This window comes from Ambystoma mexicanum, chromosome 12, assembly GCF_040938575.1.
Source record: "Ambystoma mexicanum isolate Mex_15411 chromosome 12, UKY_AmexF1_1, whole genome shotgun sequence".
NCBI lineage: Eukaryota > Metazoa > Chordata > Amphibia > Caudata > Ambystomatidae > Ambystoma > Ambystoma mexicanum.
Genome location: NC_090936.1, coordinates 936,332,872 through 936,354,303, shown reverse-complemented (window position 1 = coordinate 936,354,303; position 21,432 = coordinate 936,332,872).

The following is a 21,432-nucleotide window of genomic DNA, read 5'->3' as shown; positions in this document are numbered from 1 at the left end:
TTTGGGCGGCTTATAACTTCGCTCCCCCTGGACGAATCCTCACCAAACTTTGCAAAAAAACGTATATGGCCCACTCTGTTTGCAAAGTTTGGTGAGGTTTGGTCCAGGGGGGGCAAAGTTATGGGGGGGTCCCAAAACTTCTGTTTTTCCCATAGACATAATAGGAGAAAACTTTGCTCACACCTACAGCCCAAACCGCTGGACGGACTTTCACCAAATTTGCGGCAGAAGCAGCGGCTTGGTCCTGAAAGCGTGCTTTTTTGTTAATTTGGTGTAAATCCGTCCAGTAGTTTGTTTTTAAATGACCAAAATGTAAGGCACAAAAATTAGTGATATCTATGTCCGCTCCGCGGACACACTTCCTTGTTCGCTCCGCGGACAGGACACGGATTGGGCAAGCAGCGTGCATGATGACAGCGGACATGTGACGTGCTCTCCAATTGGCTGGGGTGAAGCGTGAAGTGCAACAGATTTATGGAGACACCCGCCATCTTGGATTCTCGTTCGGTGTCCGCGGACATCACGGTAAAACATTTAAAAAAACACAACATTGCACTCGTAAAACTTATCGAAGAATGATTGGGGAGGTGAGGGGAGATGAGGATGGGACTGAATATGGCTGCAAGAAGCAAAAAACCGTGTTAACTAAAAAACATCTGAACACGAAGAAAGCACATAGCGGTGTAGACCACGCTCACGCAGTAAAGCGCACGCGTACAACTACTTCACCCACTCTTCGCATATACCACGCCAGTCAAAACGCGAAGACAGTTTCTTTTTCAAATTTGCACGCATGCCTCATCCGAACACGGACACGCGTTGAAGAAAACACGCAGAAATGATGGCCGCGCACAGGAGTTAATGGAAAACACGTAGCAGTGACGACCGCGCACACGCACTGTAGAAAACACGCAGCTGCAAAGACTGCACACACTCGAAGACCACGCACATGCATTGTAGATAACACATAGCTGACAAGACCACGCACAAACGTTGAATGAAGCATGTACACGCGCTCTTAACAGATGAATCTGAGCTCACACACACCTTATCCGAAAACACACACACGTTGAAGAAAAACACGCAGAAATTAGATGAATCTGAGCTCACACGCGCATCATCTGAACACACACTGTAGACAACATGTAGCTGCGAAGACCACTCACACACGCTGTAGATAACACGTAGCTGCGAAAAGCACGCACACATGTTGTAGAAAACACATAGCTGCGAAGACCACACACAAGCGTTGTAGAAAATAAGTTGCTGCGAAGACCGCACAGGGTGCTGTACATAACACATAGCTGGGAAGACCACACACACGCGTTGTAGAAAACACATAGCTGCAAAGACTGCACACACGCAATGTAGATAACACGTAGCTGCGAAGACCACGCACACGCACTGTAGATAACACGTAGCTGAGAAGACCAGGCACATGCGTTGAATGAAGCACGCCCACGCATTGAAGGAAGCACGTAGCAGTGTATCTTTTTCAAACTCGCATGCGCGCTCTTAACAGATGAATCCGAGCTCACACGCACCTCATCCGAACACGCACACGCGAAGACCGCTCACATGCGCTGTAGATAACACGTAGCTGCGAAGAGCACACACACGCGCTGTAGATAACACGTAGATGCGAAGACCACACTCATGCGCTGTAGATAACACGTAGCTGAGAAGACTGCGCAGACGCATTGCATGAAGCACGTATCAGTGTATCTTTTTCAAACTCATACAAGTGCTCTAAACAGATGAATCTGAGCACACACGTGCCTCATCCAAACACGCACACGCATTGAAGAAAAACACGCATAAATGATGACCGTGCACAGGCATTAACGGAAAACACATAGCAGTGAAAACTGCGCATATGCACTGTGGAAAACACGTAGCTGCGAAGACCACGCACACGCGTTGTGGAAAACACATAGCTGCGAAGACTGCGCACACGTGTTGTGAAGTGAAGAGGGGCCCTGTATGGAACCCCGCTTTCCATTTCCATGGTGGCCATATTGGTAAAGGATTTTCCTTCCTACACCGGGACGCCGCAGGCGTACCGGTGTGGGAAGAAAACATTATTTTTTAGCACCCCGGTTTCCAGCTTTGGGAACCTAGGGTGCTAATGGCCTTCATCCATTTAAGAGGACATTATGGTTAGGTTGCACTAATAAAAACCTATGAAATTTAGTAAAAAAACTTTGTTAAAGGGACATTATGGTTAAGTTGTGCTGCTAAAAACCTATGAAATTCAGTAAAAAAACTTTGTTAAAGGGACGTTATGGTTAAGTTGCTCTACAAAAAACCTAGGAAATTCAGTAAAAAAACTTTGTTAAACGGACGTTATGGTTAAGTTGCGCTAATAAAAACCTATGAAATTCAGTAAAAAAACGTTGTTAAAGGGACGTTATGGTTCCAAGTAAAACTGAAAAACCCCAGAAAATTAGCCAGTTACGGTAAGCTAAGCAACCATAACTCGCGCCCTTGTCCTTTGGGGCTAATAATGGAAAGTTGAGTGAAAGCCAAAATAGCTACGTTCTTACAGGGGCTAATAGTGGCATGTTGGGGCAAAGCCATCGCCACTTTGCTCTAACAGGGGCCAATAGTGGCAAGTTCTGGCAAAGCCTTTGTCACATTGTTGTTAATGGGGCTAATAGTGGCAAATTGGGGCAAAGACTTCACAGCAACATTCTTACAAGAGCTAATAATGGCAAGTTGGAGCAAAACAGTTGGAGCTGTTTTCTTACAGGAAATAACACTGCTGTTTTTGGACAAAGCCAATACAATCATGTTCTTACAAGGGCTCATAGTGGCAAGATTGGGCAGAGCAATCATAGGGGTGTTCTTAAAGGAGGTAATAGTGGCAAGTTTGGGTAAAGCCATTGCAGCAATGTGCTTACAGGAGCTAATACTGGTATTCTGGGCAGAGCCATTGGAAATATGTTCGTTCTTAGAGGGCATCACTGTTAAAATCCTGTGAAATTCAATGAAAAAACTTTGTTGAAGGGATGGTATGGTTACAAGTAAAACTGAAACCCCTCAGCGATTCGCCAGTTATGGTAAACTAAGCAGCCATAACCCACGCCACCACTGTGCAATGCTAAAACAAACACCCAGTCCATGAATGATGACATCACAAATGCCATTGATGACATTACAGATGACATCACATATTAAAATAATTTTGATGAACAGTCCCTACAAGGGGTAGTGTTTATAATGTTGCTAACAAGATGTCAGTGGTGATCGGGAGATCTATCATAAACTAATTAATGTATGACAGAATGTTCTCATTTACTTTTTTTTATCGAGTGTTGTTGTTAATACAGGAACCTAGCCATACATACACATAGGCAATGGCTGAGGCATTTACCAAAAAAGTACAATATTTTAATTTTGGTAATTTCCAATAGTAAAATAATAAATGCTACCTTTTCAAAGTTTTGCGTAATGTTACACATGGAATAAATATCTAACAATCTCAAATTTATGACACATTTGTGTTAGTACAAAAACATTCAATTTTTAAAATGACCATTCTCAGTAAAAAGAAAAGCTAGCCTAGACATGTCAGTGAACAAAAGGAAGTGGCACACATATGTGATGTCATCAGTGATGTCATCCATTACATTTGTTATATCATCTTTCATGTACTGTGTGTTTGGCTTAGCAGTGCAGGGTGGTGGCATGAATAATGGTTGCTTGGCTTACCACAACTGGTGAATTTATGGGGGGTTTCAGTTTTACTTGTAACCATAACGTCCCTTTAACAAAGTCTTTTCATTGAATTTTATAGGTCGTTGTTAGTGCAACTTAACCATAATGTCTGTTTCACAAAGTTTTTTCAGTGAATTACATGGGTTTTTACCAGTGCACCCTAATTTGCTACAACTTACTACTATCATACTTACCCCAATATAGCAACATTTTTGTCAAATATAGAACGTTTCACCTTAAAGCTCTGCCATTCCCCACCTTCTAGCATACTTTTTAACACTTCTATACACTTTTTGAAACCTTTTCCACTGTTGTTGTGTTGGCCGACATTTGCGAACATCTGACATCATCACAGACTTTCTTGACAGTGTCACGTGACCACGTCTTACAGCCTGATGACGTGTTTGCAAACGTGTCACCACTTCGCGAACAGGTCTGTGATCCGCGAACATCTCAAAACTGCAGTTCCATTTGATCTAGGAAGATTTGAACTGAAAATGTACCCTTGCACAGCTCCTACACCTCTTCTTACTCATGATCCATTAACAGTCTAGCACAGAGCACATACTTAGAAGAATATTAGCAAAACTGCTATATATCTTAAAAATGGCATCAGCTATTACAATCCTTCCTCCCCAAGAGCCACCACCACCACCAACTGGAGAACCTACACAACGAAAGAAGCGCAATACAATTAAGAGGACCAGGAAGATGAAGTACAGGAAGTGCCTATCTCTAACACCCAGAGAGAATCAGGATGTGGCATTTCTTTACCACTGTTGGGAATGTACCAAAGGCTAGAGCTAGCAAAGTGAGATGCACTGAGTGCAGCACTGTACTCAGTCACGGACAACCTGGATAGTACCCCTACGGGACCACCACCATGAGCCGCTACACCAAATCCAAACACTGCAATGCTCTCAGAAAGGCTGTTCCTTTCTTAGGAAGTAGTAGGCTGTCTTCCTCTACCTCATCTTCCTCAACCAATACTCTAACCATTCAGCCTACTTCTGCAGGACAGAAAATCCCACCAGCTACCTTGCAAGTGATAAAAGAAGCTGTTGATCCATATCTTTTAAAGACAACATTACTCTGTATATACTGCAGCACACCACTCTGCAGGGGGGAGCAATTTCGAAGTGCTTTTGAAGATGTAATCAAGGAGCATGAGAAACACTGCCCCCACCTTAGAATTAACACATGCGCAACACCTTCCCCTGTTCACCTGCTCCTACATATCTGTGGTTGGTGCCCCTTCCCTCGTTTCCCTCCCTAACTTACTTTCTGGCCTCTCTTTCACAGTTAAAAAATAGAACTAAAAAATAAGCTTATAGACTCATCTACTTTACATTTTTCAGAAAAGTAGTTAGATTCAATAAGATTCTCCAACATTCCCATTAGCATGTTCTACTATGCTAATGGATATAATGGACAGGTGTATACTAGAGAAAAAGAAAAAAGCACACAAACAATTTTCTGCCCAGAATTGTTCTCTCTAGTGTACAATAAACACCATAATCCATTGCACTTTATGACTATCCACAGTCTCTGCATTCCCCTGTCTAGCCCATGCCTTATTAGAAAACCATCACACAAGACAGTCCTTCTACTCTTTTTACTGTTATGTTTGTAACACTCCCTCATTGCCTGCTTTAAACCATTGATATGATATGATAGGTTATTTATAACGCGCTTAATACCCAGAGGTTTCTAAGCGCGGACCCAGGGATCGAACCTGTGTTGCTCCGTGTCGTCTTGTTTCCAAGTCGAGCACGCTGCCGCTGAGCTATCCTCCATATATCCACCAATCACTTAAACAATCTCAACAAACAGCCTATCAACATATTAAACTTCCACCCACCAACTGACACTTAACAATTTTCTACACATTTTTTACATCTGCATTTCCCATACTTACAGCAAAATATTTTACATAGTGCTCCTATAAATGCACATATGCATTGTGCAGTGAGAGAAGTGCATCAATAAAAGGGGTAGTGCAGATGGACAAGTGCTCATGAGATACCAGTAGGGAAGTGCCAAGACATGTCTAGATGGGAGGCCACTAGCTAACTGCTGGGGCAGAGAAGTCCCAAGGGTGGGGTACATCCTAATCGTAAAGTCCCTTTAACAATGTTTTTCTGTCAATTGAATAGGTTTTTATATGTGAAAGTGTTTCATAATGTTACATCACTGTATATGCGTTATTAATAATTCCTCTTTTAACATATGTGAAAGAACTATAAACCTCCTTTAACAAAGATATTTTTTGCAACGCATACTTATGTGTGTCGTTATCAGCAGGGCAAATCTGTGGATACACGTCATTGTTCAATTGCCTAGGGCATGAGGCTCAACCATGACCCCAGCCCAACCAAACCACCGCCATTATCCACTGAACCTACCTAGCATCCTAGATCAGTCTCCACTATACCCTTATAATGTAACGATGGGCCAGTGCTCATGGCTTGCATGGCAGTCTCCACAATCCATGGGGCATGGGCTTCAGCCAATACTGCATACACCAATAGGCAAATCAGAGTAGACATTATATCACTTTTGTGCTTACTTTGGACACGTTGGAAAAATAAAACACAAAACAGATTTGCAAAGCATGCTTTCAGGTCCTTACTGATACTCCTCGCGTATTTTTGTTGTCATTCAGTACAGCACTTCAGGCTGTAGCCGCAAGCAGAATCTGTTTTCCGATTCAAACCTAGGGCTTTGGCCCTGCAGCAGGCCCCAATAATTAAATCAGAGTACATGATTATTAAATAATTGCAGGGCGTTAGAATGGGTAGATCACTGTGCTTCATCTAGTACTTTAAACAGATTAGCCTGATGCTGGTGATGACGTTCTTTTGTGAAGGTGCATTCCTTCTTCAAGTTTTAGGTTTTGAATAGGAAAGTGATCCCTGTTCACATGAGTGCTGGGTTAATTTAAATAACTGTTGTCGTAATAAAACAGTCTACACAACCATTGTTGATGCTATATTTATTGTTAAAAGTCAGCCGACACGTATTTTGACTCTCTAGGGTCTTTCTCAAGGCGTATGGATTGTGGGCCAGTCATTGCTGCAAGATTGTGGAAATGCGTCTGGCATGCAATCCCAATATCTTGTCCCAGTATTGTTTCAAATAAGGGTGGTAAATGGTTTGAAGTGGTCACCTGGTTCGGCGTGCTAGGTAATTATCTGCTGATTAGCATTGTCTCAGAGTGTATGCAGCAGCATTCAAGACATCTGTTGATACAATCCTGTGCAGCACTTTGGGCTGTAGCCACAGGCAGGATTTTAGCCACACACAGAATTTATTTCCCATGCAAACCTATCACAATTTTCAAAAACCTTACCAGATAGCCAGTCCCTGGTGGCCTTGCCCATTTTAACCCCATTGCCAGTGCCTTGCAGTCATGGCCAGTAGCTAGATTGACCGAGTCATGGCCTTTGGCCATGACTCGGACAATCTGGCCTCTGTCCATGACTGCCCATGACCACTGGCTATACCTCAGTCACCAAAGGTATATCACATTTTTTTTGTACCTGCATTATGACATGTTTAAAAAAATAAAACAAAGACACATGTGCAAAGCCATGCTTTCAGGTCCTTTCCAATGCTCCTTCCACGACTTTGCTGCAAATCTGTCCATGTTTTATTTTTTGAAAAGTGTCAAAATATACATACATAAAACAGGCATATAACTTAGCTCCGACTTCACACAATCCATTCAGACTTTCCACAAACACTCAAGGTTGGTCTATAATTTTTCTAAAATCTTTTGGGCACATTCATAAAATGGCTCAAATAAGCAACCTAAAAATGCTCAAACCCCCCCTCTAATTTTGTCCCCTCTTCACAAACTCCCACCACTCTTCACAAAGACATTAAAAATTAGGTCTTACATCTGTTTGCAAACGTTTGTGCAGATTTGTAAAATGGCACCAAATGTATAAGCCTTTTAAATATTTTAGGACCTCCCCTCTAGTTTTGTTGCCTCTTGGCAAAACAGCACCAAACTCTGGAGAGCCATTCAAGGTCATATCCAGAAAGATATTGCAAAATGTCATGCAGTTTCATTGAGTGGCGCCAAAGTTATAAGCCATCCATAAACTGCTTTTCACCAACCCTGTAATGCAAAAATATGTATGGATGCCCCCGAACATCTGAGATGTTGGCAAACCTTATAGGGCTGTCCCCGAACAGTTTGCGGACTTCGAAGATGAAAATCCACCTGTTTTTTTTACTTTTCAAGGTCATATCCCATCCTCATCACCCCTCAACTCCCCAGAGATTGTTTCATTAGTTTGACAAGTGCAATGTTGTTTTTTTCAATGGGCGCAGTTCGCAAATCCAACATGGCGACCGTTACAAAATATCGGACGCATGTCACGTTTTTCACCATTTAATCAGCAGGCATGTCCGATGTCTGCGAACATCACGCCGCTCTCTGATTGGACCAGGAGGGTGTCCGCGGACCGAATAGGGAAGTGAGTCTGCAAACTGAACCCAGATATCACTAATTGTTTTACCTACTTTTTGGTCATTTTAAAAGAAACTACTGGATGTATTTACACCAAATTTACAAAAGCATTCTTTCGGGACCAAGCCGGTGCTCCTGCCGCAAATTTGGTGAAAGTCTGTCTAGCAGTTTGGACTTTACGCATTAGCAAAATCTTGTTTACATTGTGTCTATGAGGACATCCACACATTTTGGGACCCCCCCTACAATTTTGCCCCCCTTAACAAAACCTCACCAAACTTCAGAGGGGCCATATAGTCGTTGTGCAAAGTTTGGTGAGGATTCGTCCTGGTGCGCCGAAGTTAAAAGCCACCCAAAAAGTGTTCTTCCTATCGGTTGAGCAATTTAAGCATAACTCGAGGGCCACAACTGCAGGCCCTGTAATAATTTGTATTATATATATATATATATATATATATATATATATATATATATATATATATATATATATATATATATATATATATATTCGGTAAAAAAACTTTGTTAAAGGGACGTTATGGTTCAACGTAAAACCGAAAAACCCCTGAAATTCGCTAGTTATGGTAAGGTAAGCAACCATAACTCGCGCAGCCCCTGTGCACTGTTAAGACTAACACCCAGGACATCACTGCATTTCATAGGTTTTTAGTAGCACAACTTACCCATAACGTCCCTATAACAAAGTTTTTTCACTGAATATCAAAGGTTTTTAGTAGCGCAACTTAACCATAACGTCCCTTTAACAAAGTTTTTTCACTGAATTTCATAGGTTTTTAGTAGCGCAACTTAACCATAACGCCCCTTTAAAAACGTTTTTTCACTGAATTTCATAGGTTTTTAGTAGCGCAACTTAACCATAAGGCCCCTTAAACAAAGTTTTTTCACTGAATTTCATAGGTTTTTAGTAGCGCAACTTAACCATAACGTCCCTTTAGCAAAGTTTTTTCACTGAATTTTATAGGTTTTTAGTAGCGCAACTTAACCATAACGTCCCTTTAACAAAGTTTTTTCACTGAATTTCATAGGTTTTTAGTAGCGCAACTTAACCATAACGCCCCTTTAAAAAAGTTTTGTCACTGAATTTCATAGGTTTTTAGTAGCGCAACTTAACCATAGCGCCCCTTTAACAAAGTTTTTTCACTGAATTTCATAGGTTTTTAGTAGCGCAACTTAACCATAACGTCCCTTTAACAAAGTTTTTTCACTGAATTTTATAGGTTTTTAGTAGCGCAACTTAACCATAACGTCACTTTAACAACGTTTTTTCACTGAATTTTATAGGTTTTTAGTAGCGCAACTTAACCATAACGTCCCTTTAACAAAGTTTTTTCACTGAATTTCATAGGTTTTTAGCAGCGCAACTTAACAATAATAACTTTGACTTTATGTACATGTAATATGCAACATACTGAACCTCTTCTACTGAACTTGATCTGCCTGATTCATGAAATTATTCGCACCGAAATCGCAGATTTGCGCACCTTTCTGCCCGAAAATCCCCATACTTTAAACAGGGATTTTCGGGCAGAAAGGTGCGCAAATCTGCGATTTCGGCACTAATAATTCCATTAATCAGGCTGGATGTCCGCAAACTCTTTTAATGTCCGCGGACATGTTCGGAGAACAGTACCACTACCTAAAAACTCTGGGAGGGTATGTTTGATTGTTATATCATAACATAGGAACATTATATGTATTATGTATTATATGTAGTAATACATAAGAAATGTAAGCCATATATGTAACACACTAACCATTCATTTAAATACAATATGTTCTAAAATGGAATATACCAGAAGAAGATAAATTGGCTTCCAACATAATTACCTCACAGACACTACAGAACTAAGAACAACACCAGACCTACACAGTACTTACAACATATTTTACCTGAAATAGTAAGTGTACTTCATTTTACTCATATATTTATAAACTTTCTGTATCAGATAAAAAAAAATATAATATCTTTTTTTTTCTCATCGAAATGTCTAGTACTCTGGAATGGCTAGAGCAGCATTTCCCACATTAGGAAATGTCACAAGATAGTGAAACTAATGGTAAACACTTTACAATATAAACCATTTAATTATTATTATTTTATATACATTTAACATATATATATTTTTTTGTACAGAGCAAACCAAAATAGATAATACCTCTGAAGAAGCTGTTATGGAAAACACGCTTGACAGCATAAAAAATAAAATGGATTTATTGTTGACCAATTTTAATAATTTGAAAACTTTTGTTGAAGATCATTTTAAAACAAAAACATCATACCATTGCCCCACATGTACTTGTCCCCCCTCACCATATCCCAGTCAATTATCCCCAAACCCTCTCCATAACCCAAAACGTTTTGATGAGACTTCATCCCTTCTTCACATGATACCAATCATGTTGAAACCCCTAATTCTCCTGTTTTTGTTTTCGTTTCTGCCTCACCTTCTCTGTCATAAATTATTAATATATGTTAAATAAAGTTACATTTATATATTGAGTTGTAATTAGTTTCTGTTTTATTTTTTAAAAACAATGTAGGTGTCCGCGGACAGTGGGGGTGTTCTGAAATGTTCGTAAATAAACGAAAATGGAGCTGTCCTGAAGAACACTATACATGTCCGTACTGTTCGCTAGCAAGTTAAAACTGTTCTAAGAACACACGCAGTGTCCATAAATGTTCATAAATAAACGAAAATGGAGGTGTCCTGAAGAACACTATACATGTCCGTACTGTTCGTTAGCAAGTTGAAACTGTTCTAAGAACACAATTGGTGTTCTGAAATGTTCGTAAATAAACGAAAATGGAGGTGTCCTGAAGAACACTATACCTGTCCGTACTGTTTGTTAGCAAGTTGAAACTGTTCTAAGAACACACGCGGTGTCCTGAAATGTTCGTAAAGAAACGAAAATGGAGGTGTTCTGAGGACGTTATTTCTGTCCGTATTGTTCGCAAGCAAGTTGACATTGTTCTAAGAACAAACGCCTGTCCGTAACTGTTAGTTTGACGTCTGACGCACTTTTAATTACTTCAGGACTCGAACAGTGTCCGTAGAACATCAACGCGCATGCGCAAACCAATGCCCATGCATTTAGTGTCCTGTGGACAACCGCTTCCTTCGCGAACATGTGACCACGCCCACGCTGATCTCGTGTTCTGAATGCGGACACTGTTCGTGTCCCCGAACAATTTAAAAGTACATTTTGAAGTAATCCACAATATTTTCCAATAAAAACTCACCATAGCACAAGTCCCACATACTAATTATAAGTTTATACATACTTTTTGAAACCTTTTGAACCTTTTTTTGTGTTTGATCTGTCCGCGGACAGCGTGCATGTTCGCTGACCGTGCACAAGCACCCCTATAAAAGACCACGCCCTAGAGCTTATTCTCATTGTGTTTCTGGCTATTCTACAGAGCACAGATATTTTTGCTGCAACCTGCAGATTTCCATCTTCAACCTGATGGCTTCTGTGGCTCCACTGCTGCCACCTGGTGCTGTGTCTGCCTCAGCACCACCCCCACTCCCTCCACCACCACCACCTCCCCAAGGGCCTGAAGAGGGGAACAGGAGTGAGGATACAGAGGAGGAAGAAGAGGATGAGGAGAATGAGGTAGAGGAAATCCCTACTACCCGCACTAGGCGTGAGTCTTGGGTGTGGCGGTTGTTTACCATTCATGGGAACCGTGTCACCTGCAATGAGTGCAAAATGATACTCAGTCGCGGGAGGCACGGTTCGTACAGCTTTGGGACCACTACCATGAAGCGACACCAGGGGTCATTTCACTCTGGGGCTATTTGCAAGGTTGTACCTTGCGATGTAGTAGGTTGATTTCCTCTACTTCATTCTCTGTTTCTGATCCTGTCACCACAAGGACCACCTCTGTGGGACAGCATCTTCCTCAAGCTGCCTCACAGGCCATACAGAATTCTGATGATCCTTACCTTTCGAGGGTCACAGTTGTATGTATATACTGTGACACAGTACTCTGCAGGGGGGAGCGACTTTGCAGTGTTTTTGAGACTATCGTCTCAGAGCATGAGAAGACCTACTCACTACCCAAATAAAACCCACTCTACATCTTCCTCTCTCAGCTCACCCTTTCTTATCCCTGTAGTTGGTGTCCCCCCTTTACCCTCCTTTGCCCTCCTCTCCTAGTGTGTCGTGTATAAAAAACCAAAAAAAAATGCTAAATTACAAAAATCAAACAAAAATAAGGCTCTTTTCAGAGCCGCCTTTCACAGTTGAAAAATAGAAGTGAAAATAAATGAAGCAGGGCCCTTTGTATTTTTCAGAAGTCCGCGGACATCTAAAAAATTGGGTTGCTACCCTATCATAACCATCGCAATTTTCTCTGATAGGAAGTGGTGGCTCTGAAAAGAGCCTTTGGGAGGTGTTTGTATGTCAAAAATTATAAATACTTAACACCTACTTCAAAATGGATGCTGTAATTCTAAAAAAGGTCGTAATGCATTTTGTACATTTCTCAAAAAAATCTGATTGCCAGCATAAGTAATATGGACTCCATCTCTGCGAAAAATGCATGTACTACAAAACATTTTCATAGCCACTTTCACCCGACCAGAGCAGGAGCAGGAGCCCAGGATCACTGCAGGAGCAGTTGATCCACATCCCCCAATGATGCGGAGCCCACTAGGAGGTACGGAGTCCCCGGAAACATATTAATGTTGCATTTCCATTATTGGCTATTCTTAGCACTGCACGTGCTGTAGCCCCGACAATTGCACTCTTAATGTGCGTTCGCCGTATGTTTACTTTTGTGTTGCTTAAAAGCTGTGCAGCACATATTTAAACACAACTCTCTATGCCATGCCATTTCAACACACAAGGTGTGTTTCCTTTAAAGATGGCCGCCCGTGTTTCTGGCCAGAATCTCCAGGCACAGCTTCCACTGCTGTGAAGAGCATCGTGCTCATTGGCCCCTGGCTTGACTACCCAGCCTATTGGAAACCGACAGGCGCAAGCCGGCCCTTCCTGGAAAGGCCCTGAGGGCAAGGCCAACAACTGTCCACAGACTGTCCCGAGCTGACCAGAGCCCAGGGACACCCCCCTGCCCTTCTCTTATGAGGTTGTGAGTAATCCTCATTTGCCTAACCTACTCCACCTGCACCTTCTACCTTATCCACTCTATCTGCACCCTTTATTACCTTACCGTCATCTGCTATGTGTCCAAGTCACTGTACTGGATGTTAAGGTTGCTCAAAACAATAACATTTGCAACAGTGCACCACTCCCTGTCGGACCTATGTACTCTACACTCTGGTGGCCATCTCTACTACCTCCCCTCATAGACAAATCACATTTGTGTGCTCGTTACTAATGCATTTGCATTGCGCCCCTCTGCATTTTTAATCTACTGCATTTTTGGCACCATCTGCCAAAATCGAACCTAGGTATGCTTGGTTTATGTACTTGAATTTGTGCCCCTCTGCATTTTTAATCTACTGCATTTTTGGCATTTTTGGCCCCATCTGCCAAAATCGAACCTAGGTATGCTTGGTTTATGTACTTGAATTTGTGCCCCTCTGCATTTTTAATCTACTGCCTTTCTGACTAGAATTGAATCCAGGTATCTAGGTATCTAGATATCTGTACCTAAATATACTGCTACCGCGGTTACGGCTGCCTTACTCTATGATGGTCACTGTTTTGTTGTTTAACACTGTGTGCAACTACCTACGACAGCACCTCTACCTCAACCATGTTTGTTTCTTCTCGTGTCTATAGTCTTGGGCTCCCACTAGCAAACAGCACCTAGACTTCTTTTTTCTGCCAGATGCAGTAATTGCACCGAGCATTCTAACCTGCAAGTTTGTGCCTCATAGCTTTGCGCTCTGACACACGACTACTGTCTTCGCATATGACACCTTGGTCTTATAGCCTTAGGTGCGATTCGGAACTTAGTTGCTGCGCACTGCATTATTAGCTCAAGCATTCTACCTGAACCCAAGCGTTGCCCAACCCCACCTCAGCTTAGGTCCTATTCTGAACTTAGATGCTGCCCCACTGCACTATGTGTTAAACCCTAGGGTGCTAACAGTCCACATCGATTGTGTTGTGCCTATGGTCGCTAACAGACCACATCGGTTGTGTTGTGTCTTATGGTCGCTAACAGACCTCATTGATTGTGCTGTGCCTTATGGTCGCTAACAGACCACATTGATTGTGTTGTGCCTTATGGTCGCTAACAGACTACATTGATTGTGTTGTGCCTTATGGTCGCTAACAGACCTCATTGATTGTGCTGTGCCTTATGGTCGCTAACAGACCACATTGATTGTGTTGTGCCTTATGGTCGCTAACAGACTACATTGATTGTGTTGTGCCTTATGGTCGCTAACAGACTACATTGATTGTGTTGTGCCTTATAGTTGCTAGCCAGCTACTACCTGAATCCATATCTGAACTATGCCAGACTGGCTAGTATTCATCATGTTCCCTTTCCTCATTATGCCCGATTGTACGCCTTGTAGCAGAAATAGTTTTATCCCTCTCAGTAACGGACTTGCCAAGCTTGGCTGTCCTAGACACCACCACATTCCCTGCCCCACATGCTTACTACCCTCCCTACCTCCTTTCCCCCACAGTGCACCTACAGACCATTGTACTAAAATTAGCGCTACTTTAGGTAACACTCCACCTAACCTCGCCACAGATGATCACCCAGATAATATCCAGAACTTACACAATGTGCTAGAACATCGCCCTACAGCCTACCCCAACCTCATGACCCGTAACGACAGACTAGGTTGTAGAGTCCCCACCCTACTTAGCAAAATGACCAACATTCCCACTACTAAAATAAAAATACCACTGCAAACTCTGTGCCACTTAAAGGAGCCTTTCTCAATGTTAGATCCCTTGTGGCCCACCCTACGGAAATTGCAGATATCATCCGCTCAGTAGACCTGGATTTCCTCGCCATCACAGAAACGGGGCTTCATGCCACAGCAGGCCCCTCTCTATCTCTCGCAGTTCCAGACAACTACTCCATCCTCAGGGCTGACAGACCGAATGCCCGTGGAGAAGGTGTAGCACTTATTTTCAAATCCTCGCTTGACATTAGATCTGTGACCTCCCTTCCCCTAAATTGCTGTGAACACCTATCCATTAAAGTTCAAACCTCCCCTAAGAACTCCATCAACCTGGAACTATTATACAGACCCCCTGGTCCCATAGGTTCCTTTGAGGAAGATATAACTTCCCTCATAGCCGAAAAATCTAAACCTCTATCACAGAATATTATTCTAGGAGACTTTAACTCACATCTTCCCTTGCTAATGTACTTGGCATCCAGGATGCCCTTTCAAACAAAATCACTGACCTACAAACTAAAGACTTCAACTTTCCAATAGTAGCCCCAACCCTTACCCCCCCTATTCCCAGCCCACCTACCACCCCTAACACTAACCAGGGTTTCACCTTCAAAAATGTAACCATACTAGAAGTGCAAAAAATTATAACATCCCTCAAACCATAAAACTGCAAAGGGGACAGTTGTCCTGCACAGATCATAAAAGATGCAGCAAGAGACCTCGCCCCCTTCATTTCTAAGCTCATAAACGTGTCATTCTCCACTAATTTGGTACCCAACAATCTGAAACAGTCATGGGTCCCCCCGCTACTAAAAAAACAGACCTTGGACCCTACCATCCCTACAAATTACAGGCCTATCACAACTGTTCCCTTCTTGTTAAAAATCCTTGATAGAGTTGCTTACTTGCAAATTCAGCATTACCTAGAGTCTAACCAATTACTCGACTGCATCAGTCTGGCTTCCAGCCTCAACATGGAACAGAAACTGCCCTTGTTGACCTTAAAAGTCAGATTGACAAAATTAAAGATAAGGGCAAGGCTGCCATCCTACTCCTCTTAGATCTCTCAGCAGCCTTCGACCTGGTCGACCATAAAATACTCTGTAACCACCTCTCCTCTGCCGCCCACTTTTCCCCCTCTGCTGTCATGTGGGTACAGTCCTTCCTGGCCAATAGAACCATGAGGGTCTTTTCTCTGGAGGCAGCAGCAGATCCTATCCCTATCACCTGTGGTGTCCCACAAGGATCATGTGTTTCACCCACCCTTTACAATATCTTTACAAAGCCCCTCTTTGATAAACTGGATTGTCTGGGTGTCACTTATACAAACTACGCGGATGACACCCAGACACTCCTCACTATCTCGGGCAATTACAATACTGATGTAGCTAGGATCAATGAAATCTTCGCCGTCATTCAGGCATGGATGGCCACACACAGCCTCTGCCTTAATGACGAGAAGACTGAACTGCTCATTGTTGGCTCACCGAACAACTTACAAAAACTAAGTCCCAATTACTCTAACATCATAATCGATGGCAACACTATGCCGGTCACCAAAAACATGAAAACACTCGGATTCTATCTTGATGCCAATATTAACCTCACTAAGCAAGTTAACGCGACTGCCTCTGCCACTGCCTATACCGGAAATCTAATCAGAGCCTGTAGACCATTTCTCTCCCCTAACAGTCGCCTCACGCTAGCCAGAGCACTTATACAATCTAAGCTAGACTATTGCAACAGCCTCTACTTAGGTGCCAACCAAGCGATAATTAATAAACTCCAAGTCCTTCAAAATAATACGCTACGGGCAACGCTAAACATTCCCAGGCGTGAGCACATGTCCACCCCTAGAACCACATGCAAATGGCTCACCATCCAACATAAAATTGATCTAAAAACACTCTGCCTCACTTACAAAGCTCTTAACTTTCTAGCACCCCCCTACCTGACTAACAAATTTACCATGAAATCCTCCATCAGAACCACGAGATCTTCCAATACCTTATGTCTCACAGTACCTAGATTTACCTCTAAAAGAGCCGGAGGCTCGAGCTTTACTGTCCTCGCCTCCCAACTTTGGAACACCCTGCCACTGGATATCAAATCATCCAAATCCATCCAGTCGTTCAGGAAACTTGCCATTGGGTGGCTTCTGACAAAAAATCAACCTTGAAGCTAGACCTAGCTATAAACTGTACTTATTGTTTATGCCTCACTTATGTCATTATTGGGTGCTATCACCCCCACTGCCTATACTTCCTGTATATAACTGTTGTTCAAATTGTTCTAGTATCACTGCTTATTACCATGTACTGTGCCTTGTAACCTGTACTAAGCACCCTTATACTCCCGGGTCCGGAACGCTATAGAAAGAAAATAAACAAACAAACAAAACAAACAAACAGCTACTCCACAGCTTTCTGCATGCACCTTCAACCAATGTATCCATGAATCTCCCAAAATCCAAACAATCTGTTTTCTGAAACACACAGCCATAGCTATCTGTTGTTCTCTCAGCAAAAAGAGTATCTGAGAATCTTTCTCCTGGCACAACACACCCACTAAACTTTCCTGGCCAATCCCTTTCAGTGCTCATTCTCATGTGCATGACTTCTGAACCCAAAAATCCCCGGATGTAACACCCGATGTCCGCGAACTACCGCCATGTCCGCGGACATATCGTAACATGAACAGCCCTTCTACCATTTCCACTTCACTTTCTGTGCCATTCCCTCATTGGATGTAGCTAAGAAGTCACATGACATCCACCGTTCACATTCAAGACCTCTACATCTAACTGCATAATCATAGATCAGCACTGCAAATGTACAGTGAATCTCTCTGTGTACATGTGTCATATCATTGGCAAGCACCATCTACAAGAAATACTGTACAAGTCTCCAAGATTTCTACTTGCAGCTCCATGCATATCCAAATGCATGAACACAAACTACAGGTATGCATATTTTCTGTACAATACATGAACAGATTTTCAAACTGACTTAATATTTTTGTTTTATTTCTTTAATTATTCAATTACTTTAATTTAAGCATGACATTGAGACACTATTACCTGGAAGACCTTAGTTACAGAAATAGTGGTATTCAGTGGTACATTATGAATTTCACAAACATAGTAAAGATATTTTGTTTGCTAAAGTTAGTCATTACAATACAATGTGTTCATTAAGAACACATCATGTGTACTGAACTTGTGCGACGTATCTTATGTAAATAAGATAGTTTTAATGGTTTTGAGGGAGGCGCTGAGGATTTCAATTAAAAAAATCAATGTCTAAATTAAAAACAATGCTATAAACAAACAAAAATTACTGTTTCTTTTACAATTGCAGTGAAGACCATTCTCCTGAAAAGAAGCAACCGAATTTGAAGAACAAAGAAGAACTAAGAATGAACCTGTTCATTTAAAAAAAAAGTAAGTAGAATATCACAATAATATTTGTATTATTACTGAAACACACTGTAAAGTTAATTCATGCTATTTCTGTGCCTAAAAATAGAGATTTTGCACCATTCTGTCCAAAAATCCCCATGTCTTAAACAGCCATTTACAGACAGAATGGCCCACAAATTCCTATTTTTGTACACACAAATTACCCAACTCAACTGCGACAATTTGGATATTAAAGAACAAACAACTGTTTTAATTGTATACATTAGATTTACTATTTGTACTTCTCCACACCACTAGCTTACTTTTTTCTGTCATCTGAACCCCAGTTTAGTAGCATATAAATTCAAGATTACCCATCCCTACTAGTTGTAGTTCCCAATGCACAATCACACACCATTACATACATCTTTATCATCTTACTCAAACACTCATGCACACAGCACACATACATTGCAGAACACCCCAACCCATACCTTCTTTATTTTTTTCAACAGACCCTAAAGAATGCCTACCAAAAGTCAAGTCCGTAGAAAGCAACGCAGAAGTAGAGCAAATGAAAATAAAAGTGTCCAACATAAGCATCCATATGTGTGTGTATGTTGCCGCAGAACTTTTTATAAATGTAACACAAAAACTGTAGACCTACCATACAAAGTAAAAGACAATGAAGATTCTAAATGGTTTGAATTAGCTCTCTACCTTGTAGCAGAAAACAAATACGAAATAACAGACCCCTTAATACTTTGCAGTTACTGCACTACAAAAATTGACAACAACCAAACTCCTTCACGTGCTATCACAAATAATTTGGAAATATACCCACTACCAAAACCTCTACAACAACTTAATTTATATGAGAGCATCATAATTCGAACAGTCACCCATTTCAAGCAATAATACGCCTTCAACCAAAAACAGCAAAATTACCTCCCTCTGAATTGGTAAAAGGCATTTGTGGAAAAGTGGTTTATTAACCATTAGATCTAAACGTAAATGTGCATACTCTAGGAGTGCAACGTCCAATGCAGCAATCTTTAATTATCTTAGTAAATGGAGTACCTACAAAAGACAAAGAAATATGGCAACAGCTGGTAGATTTACATAAAGTTAGACAAGCCTTGCAATATCTTAACGAGAATAATGAATATTACAAAGAAATTAATATTGAAGTATACAACTGAAATAATTCAAGAAACACAAGAAACTGGTCAATTTGAGCTCCTACATCCTACTACAATATCAAATACTTTAGACCATTATACAAATCATCCTTTGCACTCTAATGACACCATAGAAGATGCACTGGAAACGTACCAAATGCGTCAAACAAAAGGATCACCAATCAGCATATGGGAAAAAAGTATAGAAGCATGTGCTTTTCCTCTACTCTTTCCTACTGGCAAAGGAGGAAGGTACGATGATAGACCGATTCAAATATCAGCATCAGAATACCGCTCATTACGGATGTATTCTGAAGATCCCAGATTTAGACAAAATGTGGAATACATATTCCACCTACTCTTTGAAAGTGAACTAGCAACTTTATGTTACGGAGTTGCACACATATTAAAATTAGGATCACACTTTCAAAATATGACAACCATACAATTATTACAAAAAGTGCAACAAAAGGATGAGGTTTTACAATCAAATATTACAAATCTATTAGCAAATATGCGTGGTACTAAAGAGTACTGTTTTCGACGTCATGGAGATGTACGTTGTATGATCAGAAACCTTGGCCCACCCACTTGGTTTGTTACATTAAGTTGTGCAGAATATGCATGGGAAGATTTACATGATTTCCGACACATATCAAACAAAAACAAAACAAACATAGATATACTAACACCTGGAGAACTTTGTTCTTTGGATCCTGTTAATGTTTCAAGATATTTTCACCATCGCTTCATTGCTATGCTACATTTTATTTGTAATAAAACTGTTCCTCCCCTTGGAGAAGTGCAACAATTCTTTTGGAGAAAAGAATACCAAGCCAGAGGAGCACCACATATCCACATGCTTTTATGGATTAAAGATGCTCCTAAATTTGGTCAAGACAGTGATGCCACTGTTTTACAGTTTATTGAAAAATATGTCACTTGTGAAATTCCATCAGAAGCCACAAATAATGATCTTCATGTACAAATTTTACAATTTCAAAGACACAAATGTGGAAAATATTGTCGTCGCAAATACAAAAAGAAAGGGAAATACTACACCAAATGCCGATTTGGTTTCCCTAGACCAATTACAAATACAGGTCAAGTGAACAAGCTCATGTCTTCAGTTAGACATAGTGTTAAAGGTAAATCACCTAAAAATACATATTACATAAAAAGAAAAAGAAGAAGAAAAAGATATCAATGATTATAATGCAATCATTGCCCACTTATGGAACGCAAACAACCAATTCAGGGCACTACACTGCATATATAAAAAAAGAAATGTGGATGGTTTGAATGTAATGATAGTACCATTACTCTAAAGCAGAGATTACCAGCAAATCTTACAAACGCTTATTTAATGTTCTTAAAACCAAAATTTGATAACTAAACTGTACCTAAACCTTAAGTAAACTTGTAGTAAAAAAATATAAACTGTTAGAATATTCCAAAAGCTATCTAACTGCCCAAAGATTGCACAACAACTAATCAGATAAATGAATACCACTCAATTAGAGCAAAAAATAGACAGTTAGAATACGGCAATTGGTATCTAACTGTCCAAAAATTTTACAATATCGAAACAGATAAATCAATACCACTAAAATATATAAAAAAATAGACAATTAGAATACGCCAATTGGTATCCTACTGTCCAAAAATTTTACAATATCCAAACAGATAAATCAATACCACTAAATTATATCAATAAATAGACAGTTAGAATACGCCTACTGGTATCTAAAAGCTCCAAAATTTCATAATATCCAAACAAATAAATGA